Below are 15,030 nucleotides of genomic sequence, written 5' to 3' on the forward strand. Positions count from 1 at the left end.
GCATCTACAATGTCCATATGTTCACACTTGAGTAAGTCATCGCAAGGCTAACCCAGTCTGAATATCTATCGCTCAAGCCTGCTGATTGGCCAGTGGTCTGTGAAAGATCACACACTGCATGGTACATGTAGCAGAAACCCAGCGCATGTCACTGCAGTTCCACAAGACTTCTCATGAAGCTTACATTCCAGCGGCTAAAACCATAAAGCATAATAATAATAGTTATGAAGCAGGGCTCGAACATACTGTAAGTGTATGCTAATAAAGCTTTCATAGCTAGTGTTTTCTGTATATCAAAAAAACAAATAAATAATATTTTCACACTTTTCACATAATTGCAGCTTGGTTAGAAATGACGCAAAATAAAAATATTCTGCTAACAAGTGATATTTACTTTGATTTTTTTCACACATCATATACTCATCTTAAACATTCTCTTCACTGACACTGTTGTCTCCTCTGTAACAAAGAACAACAATTTTGTACAGAAAATTATAGGTTGTAGTGGAAATGAAGAAAAACAAAAAAGATATAAATAATGTATCATTGCACCTCTAAAATAAATATTTAATGGTTTAGTGTATTAATGTTTATTTCACACTGTGTTTTTATATTCATCATAGTTGAAAGTGTAATATGTAATGGTGGATTTTCATATTTTAAGCAATAAAATTTATTTCTACATAAAACGCAATTGTTAAGCAATAAGCCACAATGACAGCATGCTACTTTTATAAAAATCAACATAAAACTGCCTGTACTTGAAGAAACAGCCGAAAACAGCTGCAATGCGCAGTGATGACACAGAAGTGGGACTTCTGAAATTTGAGTATGAAATGTTCTGGACTCTAACGCAATGACTTCTATGTCATGCATCAATGATTCTTCCCAAAGGGCACAGACGCTAAACATCCACAATAATACACGACACTTCACATTCCCATGCTCAGATCAAAACAAACACATTGCCACCCAGTAATAAGGCAGTTGAGTATAGCCTTCCTGATGTTATCGCAGCTAAACATTTTGTCCTTCTGATGCCTTAGCCAGCGGATTAGTGAAGGACAGGCGGAGCAGCCACCCTTAGGCAGAAATGAAGCCAGGCTGTGCTATGCTATAGCTGCCTGCTCTGACACACTCCGGACCCACATAAAAGAGCACTAATCGGATGAGAATTGAATGTCGAGTTGAGCTTTTGGACAATTTGTTCACTCTTCTTGTCCCACATTTTCATGGCCACCATCTATCTGATGATTTTCAAGATGCTACAAGACATTCCAGCTCTGCATCTTTACCTAAAATAAACAACATTATTTGTGTTTTGAGAGATCCATTATGTCAATAATAAAGCATTTAGAGAAAGAAAATAGCCTTTTGGCTGTTCAATACCTGTTTGATTCTGTTTAAACAGAAGTTAGGATGCACCTCATGAAATTGGCTGAATTGAGTGAATACTCAGATGTTAATAAAATTTTCTGTAATTTGTGTTATTTCATGGTTGGTTGTACTTGAATTTATTGCCATATCAGCTTGACAGGAGATTCCATGGCAGATACAGACTCAACTTTCAACAAGCAATACAAACATTTTTTAATATTCAACTTAAAAAAAAAAAAAAAAAAAAAAAGTTGTATATACAACTTTATAAAATATTCTATATATAAAATCTAATATACTTGTGATAACTACTGTAAAAGTTTTTCTGGGTAAACACTTAAACGAATTCTTAAAATGAATTTTACGATATAAACTCCCAATTCTGACTTTTTTCTCACAATTGCAAGTTTCTCTCACAATTCTGACAATTCAAGTATGCGTTTCCTCCAATAAGCCTGCTTGCACAGACACTGTGCAAGGTCAGGGAGGAAGGGGAGCAGGTCTTGATGGTTGCGCCTTACTGGCCCACCCGGACCTGGTTCTCGGACCTCATGCTCCTCGTGACAGCCCCTCCCTGGTGGATACCCCTGAGAAAGGAAGTCTTTACCATATGACACCCGCATCCAGACTTCTGAAACCTCCATATGTGGCTTCTGGACGGGACACAGCACACCACTGGCGATGGTAGTCACTATCACTCAAGCCAGAGCCCCCTACGAGGTGAGCTTATGCCTTGAAGTATTGCCTTTTCGTGGACTGGTGTTCTTCCCACCAAGAAGACCCCTGAAAATGCCCAATCAGCTCTATGCTTTCCTTCCAGCAGAAATGGCTGGAGGAGGCAGAGCCAGCCCTCGCAATACTGTGTCCAGTTCGCGCCCTGCGCATTTACTTGGACTGCATGCCGAGCTTTAGAAGCTCAGATCAGCTCTTTGCCTGCTTTGGAGGCCAGCTGCGGGCTGGATGACACCTAACACCTTTGTGATGTTCTACAACCTCTGAGTTGAGCCAGTTTCTTCTACAAACAGGTAATGTGTGTGAAGACTGGCTCCGTGTCTCACTTGCAGCTCAATTTCCCTCTAAGGAGGGGATATGAGCATCTTCTTACTCTCCAAGCGAGTTCCCCAACTGGCGAACCCTGGATGGGTTCGCCAGGTGGGGAACTGACTTACACATTGACTTACACATTTCGAGGTTTGATATTTTCTGACAATGACTGTCGTCAATAACAACGAAGCTGTATAACAAACCGTGACTCACTGGTGTCATCTTGCGTCCACTTAGCGACTATTGATAATGACTGTATTGAAAATACTCGTGTTGCCAGGACGATTGTTTTGTACATTGTAATGGATTATAAAGTAACAAGCTGGATGTACATTATCCCTTACACCGTAGGACCTTAATTTCAAACAAAACAGATAATAGAAGAATCATATTATTTTGTCCAGGTATATAATACAACTAGGATAAAAAATAGGATTTGAATACGAGACTCGACTCGTGACAAAAGACTCCAGACTTGACTCAGACTCCAGATGAAAGACTCGTGAACATCTCTGTTTTAAACTAAATTTGACATTTTCAGAAGAAAATTTGAGTCTTGCGGTCCCATGCAAAAGTTAATGACACAATGCTAAAGTGTTGTGGATGGTGAGCAGGGCTGAGTGGTTTTTAGAGCATTGCTTTTTAGTTGCGCATTGCTTTTCAGTCTGCCCCAAGTCAAAAGAGCCCACCCCCAACTCGCTGATATTTTGGTCTCTAGACATAACACGGATCCCTCGATCCCTCGTAACACGGATTCTTATATCCATTTCATCACCCGTCATAAATCTAATCATAATAAAATCAGAATCAAAAATAAAATATTATAGCACACTTCTACTCAACAAGCTGCATGAGTTAAGGTATCATTCATGCCTGCAGCAGAAACAGTATGGGATGAGTTATGTGCAGAAGATTAATACTTAGGAATAACGGTGTAACGTTTTATGTCCAATTAAGATGCAAAAGGGTTCCAAAACAAAAGCATTTATTAAATAAAACAAACTCAGGTAATCCACAGGTATGAAGGCAACATAACAGAGTGTAACACACGATAACATGACCAATACTAGACAAAGAACTGAATGAAATGAGGAACTGAAAATACACAGGGTGAATGAACTCAGTGACGAACAGGTGACAAATAATAATTAATCAAAAACCATGGTACACATAAAGAGCGGGAAAACGGAACAAAGAAAAACAAAGGTATTTGAACAAAGGTTTGTTCAAATCCCTAATCCTATTAGAAATAATAACAGTGATGCCTGCCTTAGCATCTGTTTTTATGCCTCCACCCATGATAATGCAGTCAGTCACAGCAGAATGAAATATCACAATGACCAAAATGTCCTTAACATCTGTGTCCAGCTCTAGCACTTCATTAGAGATAATAACTCTCCTGAAAGCGCATGTAAATTGCCTAAAAGGCTACATTAATCATTTAAACACGGAAATGGACCAATAGAACCAAAGACATGGCAAATGCTGCAAACACTCAAAGCACAGTTCAAAGACATCCACGTTATGTTCACTTGCTCATTAACTAGAAAAAAAAAAAAAAAAAAAAAAAATGCAGTCAATGGCGGGAAAAGAGTAAAGTAGATGTCTATGTACACTACCAGTGGACTAGCCTTCACAAAAAATTCAGATACTCAGATTAAGGAACATATCTGTTCCCTTTCAAAAGCTAACTCAATGCTCACGAACGGCGCTATGGTGAAAACTACTTTGTTTGACCGGTTGTGAACATGTGTGGCAAACACGTGTGGCAAACACGGCAAAAATTTTGGCTTAAATAACTTCTGATGATGACTTCATAAGAATGCGTACGTCAGAAGCTATAAATAGATGCGTGACAGGTGCGCTCATGAGGTTCCTTTATCTTCAGAACCGCATTGTGTCTGTGTGTGCAACACAAACTTTTCTCCTCAACTATCACTTTGTTAAGAGTTAGTTTTAGCAGGCAAGAAAAAGCTTTTCACTCTCTTCCTCTTTCTCTCTCTAATGAAAAGAAAGAAAAAAAAGAGAATCATGTCTCGAGAGTCAAAGAAATGCATGCCACCTTTCTCACAGCCCATTTCGGATGATGATCCGTATGAGTTCTGTATTGAATGTCTGGGGGAAAGACACGCTTTATCAGCCCTCAGGGATGCAGAGTGTGAGCACTGCGAGACATTTCCCAACAAAGTGCTCCGCTCCAGGCTCGCATATATCAAAGTACAAGAGCGTGCCTGCGCATCCTCAACATTACATTCTTGGGTCTTGCGTATCGATCTAGGTGAAGGGCTGGAGACGGGTCCTCCCAGTTCTCTTGTTTTTTTTCATCAGATCATGTGTTCGTCAAGCCCACTTCTGAAGGGCGCCCCGGTGCTTCTTCAGACCGGCCTGAGGATGAAAGCTCTCTTGGGGAAATGGACATCGAGTGTGCTGCCTCTGAGCGCTCATGACGTGACAACAGATCATACGATGAGCTTCTTGAGGTTATCACTTGCGCTGTGCAGTCTTCAGTTAGACTGGCCACAGGAACAAGAGACCCCCAGACGATCTAATTAGATGACAGATTTCTGTCGGGTGGCCAAGGGGAAGCCCCAGAGAGATGGTCCCCTCCCCTTTTTTCCAGATCGCCATGACGAACTGCAAAAGTAATGGAATAAACCATATTCCTCTCTTGTCTTTGTGCCCTTGATGTTGATTTATTTGATTTACTATTGTTGGTGTGAAGGCACAGGGGTAACACGATGATGCCCCAGGTTGAAGAGACGCTTGCTGGATAGAGCCTGTACTTCTATCCAGACCACGCAGAACAACGTCATCTCTGGTAGAGATGGCTTTTCAGACAGTGGGTCAGGATGGTGCTGCCCTGCACACCATGGCGGTGTTGCAGGCATACCAGGCTGACTTCCTTAAAGATCTGAGTATGTGCGAGGGTAACATCAGTGAGGAGGTTTTTGCTGAGCTGTGCCGAGCCACAGATTTGTCTCTTCACGTGACCAAGCAAACGGCCTGCGCCATTGGCCATTGGTGCTATGGTCGCTACGGAGAGAAATCTGTGGCTCAACCTCACTGGCATCAAGGAGAGAGATAGAGTTTTTCTCCTTGACGCTCCTGGGCCTATTTGGTGACTCAGTGAACACTGTCGTCAGTAGGTTCAGAGAGGCTAAACGACACAAGGAAGCTTTCGTGAAGTTCTGTGCTCAAGGGTCGGAGCAATCTGCCACCCAGCCCAAACCCAGTCCATCACAACATAGAGAGGCTCAGAAACAGAGCGTGGCAACACCACGCTCAGCCACCTAAGAAAAAGATGGACCTGAGATTGTTGATCTCCTGAGAGTCCTGAGGATTTTGTGCCCAGGACTGAGGGGGTGTTTACCCCGGGACGGGGTGTGTAAAAATACAACTAAATCAAGCTCCTTCCAGACACCCCCACACCACTGTTCCATCCTTGTCACCTCTGGTATTTCGAGGGACAGCAGTTTCCAGCGAAATGTTAAATATTCAGTTGCTTCCTGCCATTCCACAGGACACTGCGTCACTCGACATTGCGTCAAAACTAGTACCCCTTTCGGAGAGGTTGGCAGCATGGAAGCTACTGCGAAGTCTCCTTGGGTGCTAAGTCAAGTCAAGTCAAGTCACCTTTATTTATATAGCGCTTTTTACAATGTAGATTATGTCAAAGCAGCTTTACATTGATAACTGGTACATTGTTTGGCTGCACAGCAGCTCTTAAAAGAATAGTGTCAATGCAGGCAGATCAAAGCACTGTTGAATATCAAATGTCAAGTCAAATGTCAAGTGTAATTAAGCAACTAAGCAAGCCAGAGGCGACAGCGGCAAGGAACCCAAACTCCATCAGGTGACATCAGGTGGCAGACAAGTGGCAAATTGGTGTTAAAATGGAGAAAAAAACCTTGGGAGAAACCAGGCTGAGAACCATAGAAAAAGGCTACAGAATAGAGTTTCAGTGCCGCCCCCTGCGCTTCAACGGCGTGGTCTCCACTACCGTGAAACCGGAACAGGCGCTCTTGCTGAAGCAAAAACTGCAAACTCTGCTGGACAAAGCGGCCATAGAACATGTTCTCTTCCCAGACAAACAGTCAGGTTATTACAGCCGTTATTTTTTGGTTCCCAAAAAAGATGGAGGGTTGCGTCCAATTCTGGACCTTCACGGTCTGAAACGCTCACTCACAAGGCTCAAGTTCAAAACGTTGACGGTCAAAACTATTGTGTCTCAAATACAACACAAAGATTAGTTTGTCACAATCAACCTCAAGGACGCATATTTTCACATAGAAATTCTGCCACAACACAGGAAGTTACTGAGGTTCGCTTCTGGGGGCGAAGCCTACCAATATCGGGTTCTTCCATTCATCCTAGCCTTGCCACCCTGTACATATACAAAATGAATGGATGCAGCGCTGGCTCTGTTGCGACTCCAGGGCATCCACATTTTGAATTGCATAGACAACTGGCTGATACTGGCCCAGTCTTGAGAACTTGCACTCTGACATTGAGGTATCATCCTAGCTCATCTTCAAATGTAGGGTTGAGACCCAATGCCAAGAAAAGCATTCTCTCTCCGGCCCAGAGAACAATGTATTTAGGGGTTGTGTGGGACTCGGTCACCATGCAGGCACGGTTGTCTCTTCGAGTCCACGGCACGTGTTGAGTCCATCTTAAACACCATAAAAACAACATCAGGCTAGGTCAGGAGATTACACTCCATCACTTTCAGAGAATTCTCGGTGTTATGGCAGCTGCGTCCATGGTGATACCTTTGGGTCTTCTACATATGAGACCATTTCAGCTGTGGCTCAAGGCCAGGGGATTTCATCCAAGGGCCAATCCCCAAAGACAAACAAGGGTTATACACCACAGGTTTCATATCCTTTCTATGTGGGGAGCAGTCTTAGATGGCTGTCCAGTACAAGGGGTCTGGAGAGGCCGTCATCTTGATTGGCACATCAATTGCCTTGAATTGATGGCTGTATTTCTGGCCCTGAAATACTTCCTCTGGCAGTTAAGGGGCTACCATGTTTTAGTGTGGGTGGACAACACGGCGGAAGTCGCTTATATAAACCACCAGGGCAGACAGTTCCTGTCCCTCAGGGCGGTTTACATTCCTGGGAAAATGAATGTGGGAGCAGATCTATTGTCCAGACAGGGTTAGGGTTTCCACCGATCACTCTGCTCCCGGGAGTCCTGGCCAAGGTCCGTCAACAAGGGTCATGTCTCTTGCTGACAGTGCCTTGTTGGCCAAACAGGGTCTTGTTCTCAGAAATAATATATCCCCTCGACGGCTTGCCCTGGGCAATACTGAACAGGAGGGATCTCCTGTTTCAGGCGCAGGGGACGATACTCCATCCCCGGCCCGAACTATGGAGCCTTCATGTTTGGCCCCTCAAGGGGACCGGTTAAGAGACTTCCAGCGGATGTAATATACCCCTTTTCTACCAGCACAAACCGGGTGCTAGCTCAGAGCTAGTGCTACGTATTGCCGGTTCAGAGTTGGTTCAACTGATGAGCCTTCTAAGAACCGGTTTGCCTTTCCACAGGCTAGAGAGCCAGCACAGAGCCAGGTGTTACATCACTGTATACGTCTCATCTTTCCCAGCAAAGCTAGCGCGGTAGCGCGAAACACAAACACACCATCAACAATGGGGGACGTTGCGTTGCTATTGATGTTCATGGCTTTGCGAACCTACATCGGCATCCAAACACAGTGAATCCAACGTGTTCGTGCAAGTCGCCATAATTTGTACAGACGTCGATTACAAGCGAGAATAACGGTAAGTGCATAACATTTTTTAGATGAGAAAAAAATAAGATGTCAACATTAGTCTCAGGATGTAGCTACCCTCCTGATAATCAATCACATTGCAGTTAAATAAAAATGTATTAAACGTTTGTGGAAGAAGTATTCAGAAACCGTATTGTGAAAAAGTCCACTAGTAGTACTGCCTAAGTAAAAGAGTGTTTGTATTATAAGCAAAAACCACTTACAGTATTAAAACCGAATGTAGTTATAACTATCAGTGATGTACTATTCTATATTATGTTTTTTAATTAATATTACTGCTGCTTTAATGTGTAGCCTGTGTTGCATTATACTGCTGTAGGTCAATGCTGATTGTTGCTAATTTTACTTTATATACTGTTTGGTAGTTTAATCAACAGCAACACATCACATTCTATTTATATTATAAGTGGCCAAATGTAGATTTATACATGGTTTTCAATGGACAAGAAGGGTGTCAAGAATGGTATGAAAATAAGTAATCTAAAAAGAAAACGTATGATCTGAAAAGACAACATAACAAGCAATTATATACACCTCCACATAATTGTTGCTCATACATAAAATAAAGTAGCCCTGCCTATTAAGTGGTACTTGTATATAGATTAATTTAACACATCACGGCTACATCTCAACTGTTTTTATAGTATTTATACTGCACTGTATACTTGATAGGAAATATACAGCCCCCTATTGCTAATAAATATACACCCTATTTTTATCTTTACAGGCAATATTGCAGCTGAAGGCAAGGCGGAGGTCACCTGTAATGTAGGCATACCCATGATCTGACCACTGGTGGGACACAATTGTTCCAAATTTCACTCCTTTACAATTCATGCAGAATTTTTGTGTGTCCCCAGAATCATTTGAGTACATCTGCAGTCAGGTAAAGCATGTCATGGAGAGAAGGAACACAAACTACTGTTTGTGTGTCCCAATCCGAAAGCGTGTTGCAATTGCCATCTGGAAACTGGCCATGGGCATTGAGTACAGGACCATCAGCCATCTTTTTGGGGTAGGCCTCAGCACTGTGTTTAATGGTGTTCAAGAATTCTGTAACACAGTCATCATGGTGCTACTTTCTGTCCACTTGAGATTTCCTGATGTTGACAAGTTGTTAGAAATGGCCACTTTTTAATAATAATCGTTGGAGAGTACCACAGTGTGTAGGTGCAATTGATGGCAGCCACATTCAGTGACCATCTCTGGCTGTGATGTGGGAAATTACCTGATAGGTGATCCAGCGTACCCCATGCAGAATTGACTCATGAAGCCTTTTTCAGACACTGGCAGACTGACCCCTGAACAACACACCTACAATTACAGGGTGAGCAGCGCACGATCGGTTGTGGAGATGTCTTTTGGGAGATTAAAAGGGCGATGGAGGTGCCTCCTAAAAAGAAACAACTGCAAGCTGGAGCTGAGCAAGAAAATGGCACTGACCTGCTGTGTGCTCCATAACATTTGTGAGGAACATGGTGATAATTTCACTGAAGAGCAGCCAGACAGGACTGTAAACATGCAGCCTCCTGTTCAGACATTACCTGAGCATGCTAACACAGAAGGGGCTGATATCAGAGCTGCATTAATGATGCATTTTAACAGCGGGAACGAGTGATTCTTTGAATTATTTTAGAACACACTGATGCCACATTTTTGTAACTCTTGCCGTTTGTGTTTGAGGAGAGTCATAAATTGTATTATATTCTCCTCCATTGATTAAAGAAACTAAACCACACATTTGTTTAGATAAAACTTTATTTAAAAAAAATAGTAAAAAACAATACAAATCTGTATAAAATTTTGCAAAATATAAAGTGCAGTAAATGATAATAAATTGTGCTACTGTGGTGTGATTTATTTGCAATCATGAGTCCAAGCAGTGAACGTGTGTCCGAACCAGTTCCGAAGTACTGTCTCTCTTCCTTTTTCCTGTGTACAACAACAATAGCAAATGACATAGATCATCAATGTGTTGTCAAAGCAATGCAAATAATTGTTTTCTGCAGGGAATTATGCGTATGCATCTGCTACATGGTGTAATAATAGATCATCAACATTATATTTTAATATAGCAAGTTAATGTCAGATTGACTTAATATTCTATTTTAAACTTCTGCTTTTTCTATACTTTTGCTTTGCTTTAGGTAATGTGATCTAATATATTCAATGTTACATATTAAAGCAATTTGAACTGCTATTCATTAAGTTACATGAAGAAAAAATATAAACTTATTGAAATATGAAATTATTTCAGTACTTGATAGTAATATACATATATCTCAATGTTTGCATAGTATATGGTGTGACCACTATTTGCACAGCAAATCTTACCCTGTTTGTCCTGTTCTGAAGATGCAGGATATGTATCTCCAGAGCTGCTACATGATGGTGTGGGAGAGCTGCAGCCCAGTGGTGGCAGTAACTCGGTGCTGTCATCACCGTCGTTGATGACAGACAATTCTATAAACAAAAACAAGACGACAGTGCTTTAAAAATCATTCTTGTCCACTACACGTTATACAATGTTCTGTGATACTTTATAGAATGAAATCACAGATACTACAATCCTAGCTAGCCTAGCTAGCAATATTGCGAACACCGATATGAGAAATTAGTAATTTGCTAAACAGCTAAGAAATACATAGCTGGCTGGGAACAAGTGAAAAAATGTAAAAATAGAACTTACCAGGATCAGTGCAACTTTGCTGACGCGAATCATCCACCATTGACTCGAGCATAATTGTTGCCGAGTTCAGTGCCCTAGACACCTGGCATGCCGGTCTATCGCTGAGGACAGCGTCGAGAATGTTGAAATGTGGGTTTCGACGTGGCCGGCCATTGCCGCTTCGACCGAGGTCCTTTTTTTGGCCCCGGTACTCTTTGAGTTTTTTTATTTTATTGCTAATCTGTTCGACATTCCTGCTGCAGCCATCTCGAGTTGAATTTGCTGCAACATCGGTTTCGTCCATAAAGCTCCCTCTAATTTATTCTGCACTTCTGCAGAGGACCAGAGTGCAAGAAAGCAACTTATTTCCTCCTCGGACCACTTCTGTTTTTGCCTAATCGCATCCATCCTGTTTAGCTAGCTGCTATTTCAAAAATGGCGGTCAAAAGTTTCTGTTTGTCTTGTTGGTCACAGTAAACCCACCCCCAGCCCCTGATGCAATCAGTTCTTACTTCTAGACCAGCAATGTTTTGGTTCTACTTAAGAACCACTTTTCCTGGTTCAGAGCTGGTGCTTTGGGTGTCAAAAGACAAAGAACCATTTTGGAACTAGGCTCTGGCTCATCTGGTCACCCTTGAAGCCTTCTGTCCTCTGCCTTTCACTTCGCTGGAGCAGGAGAGACTCCACTTACTGTTTCCAATTCGTGCTCTTCAGATTTACGTCCACCGCACTAGCCAGTAGCGCAAGTCTGAGTAGCTGTTCATTTGTTATGAGGGCTGTAACCGCAGGGCAGCCACCACAAAGCAGACTATGTTGCATTGGGTGAGGGACGCTATGAGGCGTGCAGGCAAGCTTCGCTTCTGGGTGTTAGGGCTCATTCTACCAAGGGGGTTGCATCCTCCAGGGCTTTAGCAAGAGGCGCCCCCTTGCAGCAAGTATGTGATGCGGCAGGCTGGTCCTCTCCGCACACATTAGATTCTATAGTTTGGATGTTCATGTTACTCCGGGCTCACATGTCCTTGAGTCTACATCCCAAGCTCATGTCTGAGGCCCTTCTTGTGTTTGTGCGCACACTACACAACCTTGAGGGGTCCAGACACTTCCAGTACAGCGGTGTTGGTATTCTCGTTCCCCATAGCGCTCTTCGCGCAGCATTGAGTGTAGCTTTTGAAAGGGAACATCTCGGGTTACTTGACTGTAACCCTGTTCCCTGAAAGACAGTATGTAAAACTATGTGGAAAAATAATTAGGCTACTCAATCAAAAGTTTAAACACAACTACAAGCCAAATATACTTAGAATACTTAATTATATTTTTAAGTGTCTCTCGATCAAAAGGTTGAGTACATGTATAGTCCAAATATACCTAGACCTTTCTGTCAGTATGTCAAGTATACTTAAGTGCAATTTTAAGTATATTTCTGAGAAGTACATAAAGTATATTTCTTAGTAGGCTACATAAAAATTAGACTGAAAGTATACTTTCTTATTTTTAGTTTAAAAGAAGTATACTAATTGCACACTTGAATTAACTTCTTTTTCGTAAGGGTAGCTAATGTGTAGAAATGTAAAATCTTTATCTTAAAACTATAGTTCACCCAAAAATGGAAATTCTGTCTTTACTCACATTCATCTCATTCCAAAACGTATGCTTTTCTTTCTTCTGTGGAAAGAGACATTTAGCAGAATGTTCAAGTTTTTCTTTTCCATATAATGGAATGAATGGCCACCAAGGGCTGTCAAGAAAGACTTAAGTGAATAGCGACTTAAATTTCTGTCTATTCCTCACACAAACCTGTTTTATGGCTCCAGAAGGCTCCAGATATAGCACACAAGTTGTATGGAATACTTTTATGATGTTTAAAGTTGTGATGAAATGGAAGTAGCAACAGATCTTTTCTTCCATATTTTGATGAACATCCAAGTGTTACGGATTATTGAACAAGAAAAAAATGTAGGGCAGGGACTTGGTTCAATGCATCGGTTTATGATTGGATGTTGAGATGTGGGCGTGGCACTGAAAAGTGCAGCCAGATGAACATGCATTTGCAGGGATGGGTTTAAGCAGACTAAATGGATTGGAGAATCTGACATACATCAAAAGACAGAAGTCTAGTATTTTCACTGGAAGATCCAGTTATGATATTTTGATTATACATTATGAGGTCAAAAAAATTAAGCATATGCATGAATGAATTGTTCACAATAAGATCTATAACATGCATTTACAAAACAGATGCATCTACAAAATTAACATGCATTTACAAAATGTCACATTTCCTTTTCTTTTTTAGCTTTAATAATTTCACGTTGATGCAAGCACATCATGTCCTGACTAGACTACAGATGTTGAAATGTTAATTAAATAATCACTCAAATGCTAAACACAAACAGATGTTTGCTTCATATGTTTTCATGTTACTCTAGCAAAATATCAATACATGTTTCTGAATAGTTTTAATGCCTAGTTGTGTTATTTCTAACCAATCTGTGTGGTCTCATGCCAGGGCTCATCTGTTTTTTCTGCTTATTAGGCTAGTACTCATTATATTCTATTCAGGTCTTGAGCAGGAAACAGTTTTTTGGCATTATGACAGCTTTTTGATGGAATTACTCATACAGGAATTGAATACAGGTGGAGAGAGATGCTCTGTGTGAGGTGGTAATGAGTCTTCTCAATGCCCAGAGAGGGGGAATCATATGAGATGAGCATGCAGGAGTTCTACTTATTTTGTAATTTCATTACATAAAGCAAACAACCATGTGATGGTTAGTATTCCTTAACAGACCATATTTGGATAAGGCATCACTGTGCAAAAAATAACTACATTTTATCCAGCATACAGGGCTTTTTTACAACCCAGGCTTCTTGGAAATACATGACAAAACTGCAAAAACTTACCTGCTCATACATTTCACTGCAGTTTCCATTTGAAATGAACAATAGCAGTAGTAAAATGGCATCCACTTCTATTACTTTTCACACAAATTATCGGGCATATTGTCTATTAATAAAGAGTTATTTTTGCGTAGTTCCTTGCACAATATGATGCTATGACCTCAAACACTCAAGTGCATGATTTGTAAACTAATACATTTTGATGTTTACATCACATAACTAGTTCCATATTTATGGCATTTCAGACATAGTAAACTTGCTCAGCAGCTCACCTGGTACAGCATAATACTTGCGATATGGATATGAGTAAAAGAGCTTGGAGACTTGTAGAAACAAACTAAAATTGCATGGTTTGTTCAGCAAATGTGTTTTTATCTCACATCAGCTTTTGTTAACACTATCGGTTAGGTTTAGGGTTTTTGTTTGTTTGGGTCAAAAATAAGCAGTAATAAGCCTAATAAATAAGCCTGCCATGATAAGTACAACAACCAACGCAATAAAACATTGCCAGAGTCACATTTAACAGTTTTGAAGAAAATTGTACACGATATTTAACGCCAGTGACTGGACATTTCACTTTAAAAATCCCCTGAAACGTGCTAAAAGAAATACAGTAGTCAACATTTGAAGTGGATCAAAAAAGTTAATCAAAAACCATGGTTTTATTAGAGTAAAGGTATAGTAACCATGGTGAATTAATAACTATTTGCATAATCACAGTTTTACTACAAATTCCATGGTTAAACTATGGTTAGTGTGGAAAAACCATGGTTAATTTGGGCATGGCGTATACACGGGGGACTTGTCCCCCACACTTTCAATAAAATGTAAATTTGTCCTCCGTACTTTTTTCAGACAAGTGTGTGCACATAGAGGCCAATGTGAATAAATCTTGAATTAAGTTCAAAGAGACAATATAGTCTATGCATGACCTGTTGTTTTATTCTTATCTAAAATGAGGCGATCTAAACATGGCGCTCACTCTCATGTAATATGTTTCGTTCATACTGGAAGACAGAGAGCGCGCTTTCACAGAAAGTCCAAAACGGTTTCGTAGAAGTAATTCAGCTAATCGCTTTAGCAGCAGCTGAATAAAATGCAGAAACGTACCGACTGATGAAACCTGAAGACAATAAACACACGATTACGACAAGATATGGTTTGTGTGTGTGTTTTTCAAGCTATCTCAAGGTATTTATTGACAAAGTATATGAATGATGCAGTGCTAATTTAAAGTTTTTTTAAA

At 40.8% G+C, this 15,030-nt stretch overlaps 1 protein-coding gene and 1 long non-coding RNA gene across 2 annotated transcripts in view; one reads left to right on the forward strand and one right to left on the reverse strand.

Annotated features, from left to right (window-relative positions):
- Nucleotides 1–15,030, forward strand: part of opn7d (opsin 7, group member d) — a 73,698-nt gene that overhangs the window by 38,029 nt on the left and 20,639 nt on the right. The gene's annotated exons all lie outside the window — the stretch shown is intronic.
- On the reverse strand, nt 10,036–11,317 carry LOC127517857 (uncharacterized). The gene is made up of 3 exons (XR_007931382.1): nt 10,908–11,317; nt 10,553–10,681; nt 10,036–10,150 (listed from the first exon to the last, which is right to left on the reverse strand). It is a non-coding gene; the product is annotated as an uncharacterized LOC127517857 (long non-coding RNA).

The sequence above is a fragment of the Ctenopharyngodon idella genome, chromosome 8 (genome assembly GCF_019924925.1).
Source record: "Ctenopharyngodon idella isolate HZGC_01 chromosome 8, HZGC01, whole genome shotgun sequence".
NCBI classification, from domain to species: domain Eukaryota; kingdom Metazoa; phylum Chordata; class Actinopteri; order Cypriniformes; family Xenocyprididae; genus Ctenopharyngodon; species Ctenopharyngodon idella.